The sequence below is a fragment of the Hevea brasiliensis genome, chromosome 6 (genome assembly GCF_030052815.1).
Source record: "Hevea brasiliensis isolate MT/VB/25A 57/8 chromosome 6, ASM3005281v1, whole genome shotgun sequence".
NCBI classification, from domain to species: Eukaryota; Viridiplantae; Streptophyta; class Magnoliopsida; order Malpighiales; family Euphorbiaceae; genus Hevea; species Hevea brasiliensis.
This window is the reverse complement of record NC_079498.1, coordinates 102,042,893-102,054,950: the sequence shown is the minus strand read 5'-3', so window position 1 is coordinate 102,054,950 and position 12,058 is coordinate 102,042,893. Positions and strand designations below refer to the sequence as shown.

At 36.0% G+C, this 12,058-nt stretch overlaps 1 protein-coding gene and 2 non-coding genes across 3 annotated transcripts in view; all 3 read right to left on the bottom strand.

Moving 5' to 3' along the window:
- LOC110631958 (regulator of telomere elongation helicase 1 homolog) overlaps window positions 1-12,058 on the bottom strand; it is a 107,032-nt gene that overhangs the window by 60,664 nt on the left and 34,310 nt on the right. The window lies entirely within an intron of this gene.
- Window positions 6,257-6,372, bottom strand: LOC131181245 (U5 spliceosomal RNA). The gene has a single exon (XR_009149871.1). It is a non-coding gene; the product is annotated as a U5 spliceosomal RNA (small nuclear RNA).
- On the bottom strand, window positions 7,804-7,999 carry LOC131181211 (U2 spliceosomal RNA). The gene has a single exon (XR_009149839.1). It is a non-coding gene; the product is annotated as a U2 spliceosomal RNA (small nuclear RNA).

Below are 12,058 nucleotides of genomic sequence, written 5' to 3'. Positions count from 1 at the left end.
TGTTACATTCTTCCCCCCTTACAAAAAATTTATCCTCGAATTTTTGCACAAGGTAGAATAAAAGAACAGAATTACACACACATTGAACAAATAAGGGTAATTGCTACGCATGTCCCACTCTGACTCCCGGGTGCATTCTTTCACTGACTGGCTTCTCCACAAACCTTAACCATAGGGATTTGTTTTGATCTTAGTTGCCTCACTTGGTAGTCTACTATGGCTACTGGCTGCTCCTCAAATGTCAAGTCTTCTTTCAGCTCTACTGTATCCGGATGTAGCACCTAAGAAGGATCAGGTATGTATTTCCTGAGCATGGAGATGTGAAACACAGGGTGAACATGAGAAAAGCTGGGTGGTAACTCCAACCGATAGGCAACCGCTCTGACTCTATCAGTAACCTCAAAAGGTTTAATATACCGAGGTGCCAACTTGCCCTTCTTTCCAAATCTCATAACTCCCTTCATCGGAGAAACTCAGGAATACGTAATCGCCGATTGCAAACTCTACATCCCTCCGTCTGGGATCTGCATAACTCTTCTGCCTACTGAAAGCCGTTTTCAATCATTCCTTGATTAAAGGAACCATCTCAGAAGTGTATTGCACTAGGTTTACATCATGCACCTTTGCTTCTCCCATTTTCGTCCAACACAGAGGAGACCTACACTTTCTGCTATATAGTGCCTCATAGGGTGCCATCCCGATACTCAAATGATAACTATTGTTGTAGGCAAACTCCACCAAGGGTAGCTGATCATCCCATTGACCTCCGAAATACAGTACACACATACGAAGCATATCCTCTAGTGTCTGAATTGTCCTTTCGGACTGCTCGTCTGTCTGGGGGTGGAAGGCGGTACTAAAGTTTAATTGCGTGCCAAGTGCCTCTTACAGCTTTCTCCAAAACCTATAAGTGAATTGGGGCCCTTTGTCAGATATTATGGAAGCAGAAACTCCATGCAATCTGACTATTTCTCGAACATAGAGCCTGGTGTATTGTGCAACAGAATAAGTGGTTCTCACAGGCAAGAAATGAGCTGATTTAGTCAGCTGATCTATAATTACCCATATCGAATCATATCCCCACGTGGTACGACGCAACCCAGTTACAAAATCCATAGTGATTATTTCCCACTTCCATTTTGGGATAGGGAGCTCTTGCAGCTTCCCTGACGGCCTCGGGTGTTCAAACTTCACCTTCTGACAAGTCAAGCACTTGGAGACAAAGTCTGCCATGTCCCTCTTCATGCCATTCTACCAGTAGTTATCCTTCGCATCATGGTACATCTTGGTCGAGCCTGGGTGGACACTGTTGGGTGTACAGTGTGCCTCTTGCATGATCTCATTCCTGAGGTTGCCCACGTTAGGCACACATATCCCGAAACCTTGCATAAGAGCATCATCACTAGCAAATCCAAATTCACAACCTTCAGCCTGCTGTACTTTTTTTATAATCTTCATTAATTGTGGGTCCCTGTGCTGAGAAACTCTGATTCTATCTCACAGGTCTGGTCTTACTGAAAAATGGGCCAATAATACTGCCTCATCTAAAATATCCAAGATTAGACCTTGATCTATCAACTCGTATACTTCGTGAATTAACGATCTCCTCACCGCTAATATGTGCACCAAGCTGCCAGAAGATTTTCTGCTCAGAGCATCTACTTCTACATTGGCCTTCTCAGGATGATACTGGATGGTACAATCATAGTCCTTCAGAAGTTTCATCCATCTCCTCTGCCTCAAGTTTAAATCCCTCTATTGGAAGATGTATTTCAAACTCTTGTGGTCAGTGTATGTCTCACACATTTCACCATACTGATAGTGTCTCCAGATCTTTAATGCAAAGACTACAGCCGCCATTTCTAAGTCATGGGTGGGATAGTTATGCTCATGCCTCTTTAGCTGCCTTGAAGCATAAGCCACTACTTCTCCATGCTGCATCAAAACTCACCCTAAACCAACTCTGGAGGCATCACAGTACATAATATATCCTTCACCACTCATTGGTAATGTCAACACAGGGGCTATAGTTAGATATTCCTTAAGCTTCTGGAAGCTTTCCTCATAATCATCTGTCCAAATGAACGGAACATTCTTCCAAGTTAACTTAGTTAGGGGAGCTGCTATCCTGGAGAAATTCTATACAAAACGCCTATAGTAGCCAGCTAGGCCCAGAAAACTTCGCACCTCAGTGACTGTTGTAGGCCTAAGCCAATCAGTTACTGCCTCAATTTCTCACAATTGACTACTTTATGGGAAAAAAAATCATTTTACAAAAATCTAATTAGATAAATTGTAAAATTTTATTAAATCGCCTTATTTTCTATAACAAATTAATTTTACTTTGTTTTAAACAAAGTAACCATAGAATATACCTAAATAAATAAATAAGACCAGATCCAGACTTCCAAGTAAAAATTTAGAACAAGTACGTTTGCAATCCCTGTATAAGGTAAGGAACACTTGCATACGTTCTAAGAAGAGGACGCCTATCTGGTCCAGAAAACAATATCACAATAGATTCTAGAACACTGCCCATCTTCATTGCTTTGGACTTTAGTGCCTTCATAAACCCCACAAATTCTTTATATTCTGCTGCTGTAAGTTTCTCTTTGACCTGTGAGACATTGTTATAGAAAGTCAAACACCAAAGTTGAGAAATTGTTAATGCAATCAGTTAAAGTGTTTAACTAATTTAATGAGATATCTTACTGCAAGACATAACACAATGAAAAGAAATCAGCATAAATAGTTCTGACAACTCAAAAACAGGATCTGATGGGAAGATTCACTTCCATAAAAACATATTGACAAAGCAAGTAGACCTAAGGATGTTGTGGAGAGGACTTTTAATCATTTAATAAGTAATTGTTACACAAACTCCAATAATATGTTTGAGAAATATATATTTGAGAGGTTTTCATATGGTATTCAACCCAATAAAGGTATAGCTGCATATCTGAAGTCAGAAGAAAAACACCAATAATTTAAAATCTGAAAAGAGGCGAGTGGAGCTGATATAAATCTAACAACCACAGCCTTGTGCAACATATCATGATAAAAGCAGTGTTAAGAACCATAAGCTATGGTACAGTTTCATCTGTTTTGTGGGTCAAATATTGAACAGCCTATGTTTATGCTAGAAACTGGACAGGTGACAGTCTTTTATTCCAGTAGTTCCTTCACAATTTCAAACCAAATAATGCTACATTTATAAATTCTTCATTTGTTAAAACAAATCACCTGAATCAGAAATGCAGATACTCTTTTTTCCTCATCACTACAAGGTACCAGAGTTGTCTGAACAACTTTGTTTTTCTGAGTAAGGGACTTTGAGTCCTGTGCAATACCATGATCTTTACATGGCAATACTGAAACAACTTGAATATTTTGCCTGCTTCCATCATCAGAAAGCTGTGGATTCTCTGGTTTCATCACCAAACTACTAGATGTATGCACCTGAGTACTTTCTATCTGTCCCTTTAATTCATGCTTTGAGTTATATCCTTTGCGCTTCTTTGCAGTATATGGTACCAACAATTTCTCCTTGCTTGGGATTTCATCCAAAACAGATTTGCCAGTCAAATCAATTCTATCTTGATTTTGACATTGCATATTTTCCCTCTCACATGTTAGAGATGTTTTCTCACTACTGATTAGACCACTCGAATACTTCAATTTGAAATCCTTATGTTCCTTGAAAGTAGAGAGAGATGATCGATTGGCAGGAAGAACCTCCTGGACGTGCCTCAAATCTTTGCCTCTTCTAGCATCAAGAAAAGAAGACAATGATTTTACACCGCAACTCTGACCTGTCGGTGCGGTCTGCAGATAAATATGACCAAGCAAAGGTTCATGAAAGAAAAAAATACTAGAACATGCTACAAAACAAAAGTATGCCGTGCTCAGGAAAATTGAAAATTTACCAAATTAAGAAAATCATCCCGGTAAAATTTGTCTACAGGCTGTGAAGTCTTCACCTCTTTGGCACTTTCTGCAACAATACATCACCATGTTGGAAACGTTTTGCGAGCAAAGCTTTCATCCTCCAAGCTGAAGATGCCACTATCACCAGGCCCAAAAGGAAAATAAGGTTCGTTCTCAATGTAATCGAACTTTATTTTATACATACATACATATATATATATATATATATATATATATATAAGGGGATGGGAGAATAAAATCTCGAATCTGAATCTAATAATTGGATATATTCTCAATCACTGGACTAAACAATTTTGTACAGAAAATTTATATCCTTTTGTAAATAAAATTCGTAAGTTAATTAGATTTAGGCTCACCCCTAGGTTTGTAAATATTCAACTTGCAACACTCTTCACATATACACAAAATCAGTATATCCTACATATCCCCAAATTCTCTCTCTTTCTCTCGATTTTCTCTTCTTCCCTTCTTTCTCAATTATCTTCTACCCAGGCGTCCTTTCTTTTCTTCCCTTTTCTCTATTTTTTTTTTTTTTATTCTTGTTATTCACAGGATAACGGTGATTACTCCTGAATAACTTTCTTAAGTTGCTTGTTTCCAGTTTGAAGCTCACTTCTGCAATGCATGCAAACCATCTGCTTACACGTTTGAAGGCACTCAACTGTAATGGCTATAAATTTTTATGCTAATGCTGGAGAAGCAAATGTTAGTCAATCAAAATAGAGTTTCAGAAATTGGTTTTCACCATTGCTTGTTTGTTCGCATTGTGAACCAGATGGAAACATGATAAATTTAGCAAGCATTTCTTCATAATTCTTCATTTTCCTTCTTGTCCATGAAATCCTCTTAGTCATTTGCGACTTCCTGATGGTTCTGGATTATAACAGATGCTTAGAAATGCCCCATGTGTGGTGGGGATTCTAGTAGATAGATGTATTGGATTAGCAAAGAAAATATCATCAACAGCAAGATCCTTCGACGTAGCAGTCATCTTCATTGGAGAAACAGAGGCTATGCAGGTCGCGTTGTGCAGCATCCAGGAGTAAAGCTCGCAATGAGAAGATTCCTGCTTGATGAAAATGAACAGAAATGCAAATCAGCAATGAGAACATAAACTGTGTTTGCTCCATTCCCGTTGCAGCTTGAAAGTTGGTGATCATCATTCACTGGTGCTTATCCAATGTCCAGATAACATAAAAATTACTTTGGAAATAATGTTGATAGGGGCCGCGCGAAAACAGGCCCACTACCCCAAATTATGACGCAGACTCTTCCACTTAGTGCAACGGAGGCCACCTACGTATGCCATGAGTCTTCTTGATCACCCTTTGACTCCGTCCAGTTAAATATGTTGCAAGTTGGCCATTAACTTCCAATTTATATGTTCTGTTCGTTTCTCAACTTTCATAACTATTTGATGCGGGATTAGTGCCATGTATGAAGAAGAGAGGAGAAGAGAGTTTGCGCAGCTTTAATTATCTTGTGGAGATGTTCAGTGCTTATCCTTGCCATTGTGAACTGTCGCTATGGAAAAACAATTATCGTGGATTGTTCATGCTAAATATATCATTGCTCCTTAGTTGTGAAAGATAGGAACAAGAGAACTTCTTATTTTTATAATGAGGAATGGCATGAAATCCATATATTGAAGTATTTCAATTACTTTTTTGAAAATGTATAAACATATATTATAACTGAATATTCAAATCAAACCAATAAAATTTTGTTAACTTCATCTACTTCGTTTATTGTTTATTAATAATTTTTTTTCTGTTTTTATTATTATTTAATGATTTGGAAATTATTATAAATTAAATTTTTATTAACTAATATATTAATTATAATTTTATTAATAATATATTATTTATTATTTTTATAAATAAAAAAGATTATTAATATCTTATTAATTAATTTATATATTTATTTATATTTAGAGATATGAGAAATACACGTACATTGGGTTCAATGACGAAAAAAAAAAATAATATGTTATGTGGAGGCATTGTGTGAGTGTTCCGGCTGAGTTTGTGGATTGACGCTTCGGCGTCGCACATCTCTTGTGAAAGTATGTGTCCGTAAATTATATATATATATATATATATATATATATATATATATATATATATATATATATAATTTACAGACATTTATATTTAGTTAATTATAACCCATAACAAATGAATATATATATATAGATTAGTTGAAATTTGTTTAGATTGATTCAATCAATGAAATGTTCAAGTAGTATCAGATCATGGCATTTATGTAATCCCGCTTATGAAATAAAATTATACTAGTCCTGTTGGCTATGCTCTAATGAGAACAGCCATCCAAAAATAAACGTATGCCATTATTAGTAGCAAGCACACGGTATTCTTTAGTAAAAGGCGAAAGAATAGTTCGCTTTGTGCTTACTACATGGCTCCATAAAATCTCATTTCAATAGCTGCTAGCTATATAGGAAGTTTGGTGTCATGTGAATTAGTTTTCAAATGATGTGGGATTGCAACATCATTCTATATTATATTTAACAAGCAATATGCAGCAATCAGTTTTTGGATAGAGAAAGACAGCCAAGCCCTTCTCTTCTAATCCTTAATAAGTAGCCTGCTATATGCGTCGGATAGTCAAAGTTGCACCTAATCATCAGGATCAATGACTCTTGGGAAAACTACTTCAGTTGGTTTATATGCCCCTGATATGGTTGAACTTATAGAGTAAATAGTGCAATCGATTGCTGGAATGGACAATAACAATTACTGATAAGGAAGTAACAGACATGAGAGATCAGATTCAGATCACCCGGAGACAATCCAAGCTTATGCAAATGAAAATGGGGGCGGTATCACTTTCAAAAGAATGTTTTCTCTTTCATCTTTCAATAATATGACCCAAGACATTTTGCATTTGAGCAGAGTAGTTGGTCTTGTTGATCATCTTGTCATTTTACAAGAACCCGAATGCGGATGGAACATTAGATGGGGATCATCCTGGGCTTTAGTATGTGAACGAGAAGCTGACAAATTTAGCAAGCAATGCTTCATCATTCTTCATTTTCCTTACTTGTCCATGAAATCCACTAGCAAGTTCAAAATTATCACTTGCAAATCCAATTTGTGACTCCCTGATGATTCAGGATTGAACAAATGCTTAGAAATGCCCCATGTTCAAGACAGAGGTATTGTATTAGCAGAGAAAATATCAACACCACCAAGATGCTTCCATATAGCATTCATGTTCATTGGAGACAAAGATGACAGATAACCACTAGCCTATGCAGGAAGCTCACAGAGAAGATTCCTGCTTGATGATAATTCAGAAAACAACAGAAGAACTGGAAATTACAGATCTTGCAGAGCAGGAAGCAAAAATGAGGCTGCTTTCAGGAGGGCATGTTCGAATATTGAGAAGCACCTGATCTATTCAACTAAGACCTAAGCAACTCTGAAATCATTGGAAGCGCAATATGCATTAGGGGGAAGAAGGGAAGGTAGTTCAAAGAATTTAGGTAGGGAAGAACTAGAGGTTACTTGTAGAATACCGTTGGTAGGAATTTACTTTCCCTAGATACCTTAGAGCCAAATCCCATGTTTACTTCAAATCAAGAAAACAGAAGTTTGAAGGAAATTTACACAAATTAAATATCATCATTTGAGATTAAGTGAATCTATAATATATCACTTTTTCTAAAATTATTTAAATATTCATTAATTAATTTAAATATTCTTGAAACACTATTTGCTGATTTTACCAGTAAAAAAAATGTTTAGAGCAATAATTGAATTCAAAATTCTAACAAAAATCTTATCAACTCTTCATTAAGTATTTTGTAGAAGTTTTTCATAACTAAAATTAGTGGGACACGCCAGGCCCTTGCAATAGTGCAACTCAAGGGCGACGCTCGAGGGCCCTAGTAGCAAGCTACTATAATGTGCCCTCCCCCTAGAAAAATTAATTTAATATCATGTGAACCGATGGCCCACGTATCAGATATTAAACTGATAAGAACAGATACTACACTTGATCTTAGCCAAAAGGCCGAGAAAGGTATGCTTAAAATAATCTCTCATGCTTCTTTTAAAGCTCCCTCAGCCTTGGCAACTCCTGTTAATTTGTCAATGTGGGATACGTGAACTGTGTTGGCTTTGGCTCCCTCTCCACAAAGCAAACATATTTGTCCTTCCAAGTCTTGAAAGCTAAAGAGTTCAATTTGTTGTATCTGAAGGAGGCATATTATATGCTATGTGTGTGATTAACTTGGAGAAAATTTTATACATTGTATGACCAAACAAGAAATAGCTGTACCAATCATCACAAATTTCAACTTTTGCCTTAAATTATCTTAATTTCCTAATGATTTGTGTAGGACTTGTCAAAGTGCATTTACTGATTGAATTTTCATTTTGCTGCTGATTAACATTTTACTGAATAAGATTCACAATGCCTACCAATTGTAGAAATATCACTAAAGAACGACAACTTCAAATTATATTAGGTACGTATATTATTTCCATTTTTAATATCCAACATCAAAACGACAATTATGACATAGCTAAAGATAAAGTTTTATATAAACTTGAAATTACTTGCAATATTTTCTTTCAAAATTAAGTTGGATTGAACTCCACGCCATAAAATCAAATAACAGCCGTTATGTAACGTAATGGCCGTTATTTACAGGTTTTAAAGGAGGCCGTTACCCGTTAGACCGTTATTTACTGGCCTATTTTGATTTGCACAATAACGGCCGTTACCATTGTTAAATAATGGTAACGGCCGTTAAATAACAGTAACGGCCGTTATCAATGTGGCAAAATTTGTGGGCTGGTGGGGGGCAAAAATAATGTGATTTTATCAGTCCAAAACAGTCCAAAAACTACCTAATTTCAGTCTAAAATAGCAGAGAATAATTCAGAGTAATAATTCAGTCCAAACTCACTTTTTTACTTTCAAATAATGCTCTATTCTTGCAACACCCCTAATTTTTAAAATACCTATTTTATAGGTAAATATTAGTATTTTATTTTTATTAAAATTTTAGGAAATTATTTGAAATTTTTCGAATTTTAGGAATCGGATTTGATTTTTCAAAATTAATAAACTTTGTTAATTTTTACAAATTAATTTAAAAGACCACGTGGCAAATCTAAAATTATATTTAGACTCTACAAATTTTTTTGAGTTTTTTGAAATTTTTTCAAAATTTTTGGGCCTCATTTTTTGTCTCAAGGCAGAGTAAAAATTCAATTTTGGGTATTTTGAATCTAATCGGTCGAATCGAACTGGACCGGGTCTGACTGGTCTAATTAGACCGGCCCTCTCCTTTTTCCTCCCCTCCCGCATCGCACCAGACACCCTTCCCTTCCCTCTTCATTTTCTCTCTCCTCCCTCCTCCCCTTGCCGGCCAGCCGCCACCCCTCCCTCCTCAGCTCACCGGCGCACCTCCAGAGACCTCCCCCACTACCGGCCGTCTCTCCTGTGGCTGGAAAAGCAAGAGCAAAGCTCCTTCAACATGCTGCAAAACCCACCCATCTACATCTCAAGAATTTTCCATAGACACTAAAAACACCTAAATCCATCGAACAGTTTGTCCAATTTTTGCCCGGAAAGTTTTAACTCATTTTGACTTTTGGGCTAAATTTCTCGTAAACTGTGAATCCCACAAAAAATCTGAGATTAACAGAGTGCTCCCCTCGACGAGAGCTTAGCGGCAATACCCATTTCAAAATTTTTCGATACCGTTTTCGGTGGGTCCCACCGAATTTCGTAATGAGCTTAATAAATTTTATAAAAATTATGCACTAACCCCCGTGTTATGGGCTTCATGTAGGTATATTCAATTCATGGAAATTCGACTATCGATCGAGTCTGCATTTTCGGGCGTGACAGACAGACAGCCGAAGCTATTTCAGTATTGGGTCAAGATTATAGACTACTCCACCATTTTCAGACATCTCGGATACATTTCCAGTATCAAAATTGGCGTAGGTAAGCCCGAACCCTAAGTTCCCTTAATTATTTAGTTTCAGGTTTGGATTAAAAATCCATAAAATATTCGTAGGTAGTTAGAAAATTATAATTCCTTTTATATTGGCTTAGTAATATTGCTAAGGACTGTAGCGCAAAATTTTAGAATTTTTAAAGCTCATTTGGGTAGTTTTTATAAAAAGTGTTAGTTGTATGAACTAAATTGTAATTTTTCAAAATTGTGGTTGTTGACAGTTGGATGGGCCCATGAGGGGCCATGTGATGTGATTGAGATATGGTTGTATGACTTGTGGATATAGAAGTATATTTTGAGCCCTTTTGCAGGTGGGGTAGGTCCTAGGTATAGGGGAAACTCTGCTGGATTTTTGGCACAACTTAGGATGTCTTTGATTTTTTTTTTAAGCTTGTATTGAGTCAATTATATTAAATAATTATAATGTAATTATCAGGTGAGTCAGGACAGCCTTCCTCCTCCTCCTAGCCATCACAGTGACCTCAGTTTACGTCTGTGAGTAAAATATTGATTTTAATTATAATTTCAATATTATTATATGTTCAGGCATACCCATGTATATTATTATATGTTCAGGTATGCCCATGTATCACTTATAAATATATATTTATGTAGTTAAATACTAGGCACGTTTTATATTACATTTTTTATTTGATAAAATGTTATGGATGTTTTATGGTAATTTGGAGCAGTGTGCGTATATTGGCATGCGTGTGGTGTGTGATATTGGATGTGGACAGGATGGGTAGACGCGGCTGGAGCTTGACTCGATGAGACCCGATCCTTTTATGGATAAGTCAGGGTAGGCACGGCTCGAGATGATCTCGCTGGCCCCCGCATTTGGTCTATTAAGAGAAAGTCCGGCTTGAGATGTACTCGCTGGCAGAGGTTGGATTAAGAGAGTTGTATAGGGGATTAGCTCCCATATATGTACTATTTGAATATTATATGGGTATGTGAGTTCTCCAAATTACCTTTTTGTTGTTTACGATGTGAATTGTATGAAAACTATGAAGGTGTTGTATTCCACTCTTTAGAATGCATTAGCTTTAGATAACTATAGAAATTGTACTTAAAATCAGTATTTTACTCTCTGAGTCAAACGCTCACTCCTATTCATCTTATTTTTTTAAGATACAGGAAATTTCTTGTTGAGTTCTAACCTGCCTCTCTCCTTCACAGGTCATTTAGTAATATCTATTATATTTTGTATAACTTTACTAAATTCTAGAACTCCGCATGTGTTAGAAGTATTTTATTTGATTTGGATCTGTAATATAATGCCATGTTGGATCTGTAAATCTATTAAATGCATGTATGATTGAATTGGATGAGGGAGCTAAGCTCCCATTTGATTTTATGACATGATGAGTAGCTTACAGGTCGGGTGAGTCAAAAACTCCCCATTGGATGATCCATGTTATGGCCGGACTCTATCCGGTTGATTTCTTGAAATGGAGCTCAATATGGGCCTTAGGATTATGGTAGGAATAGTTAGACTTACTACGGGTCTTGGGGGCTCTAGGCTGGCCCAGGTCCTAGTGCCGGTCCGGCCCATAGGTTAGGTCGTGACAATTCTCTAGTCTCCACCTTAATAACTCATTTTTCTCTTATTTGGAAATAAAAGACAGCAGTGAACAGCCCCCCATTGAGTGTTCTAAATTTGTTTTTGCAAACAAAAGGACTTAACATTCTCTATTCTCTACTCTACTACAAGTTCTACAATCTTGCAAGTTGCAACGTCTTAAAAATGTGAGTATTCTTTATTTTTTTTGGTATTTATGTCAATTATTTACTGATTTTTTTTCTTTTTTTTTTTTGCATATTTATTGTTGAAAATTGTTGTTAATGTTAGATTTATTGTTAAACTTAATTATAGTTTATGTGCATTTTTTCTAATGTTGATTTATTTTTCTAAAAAACAAGTATATAATTGTTATTTGTTGCTTCTTGAAACATTTTTAGAATTAATTTTATTAAAATAATTATTAATTACAAAATAACATCAAATACAATTTTAATTAATTTTTTAGATATTTCCTATTTGCTAAAACTAAGTATAAGTGTAAATGTTGGAATTTATGTAATTATTTTATGTCTAAATTAGTT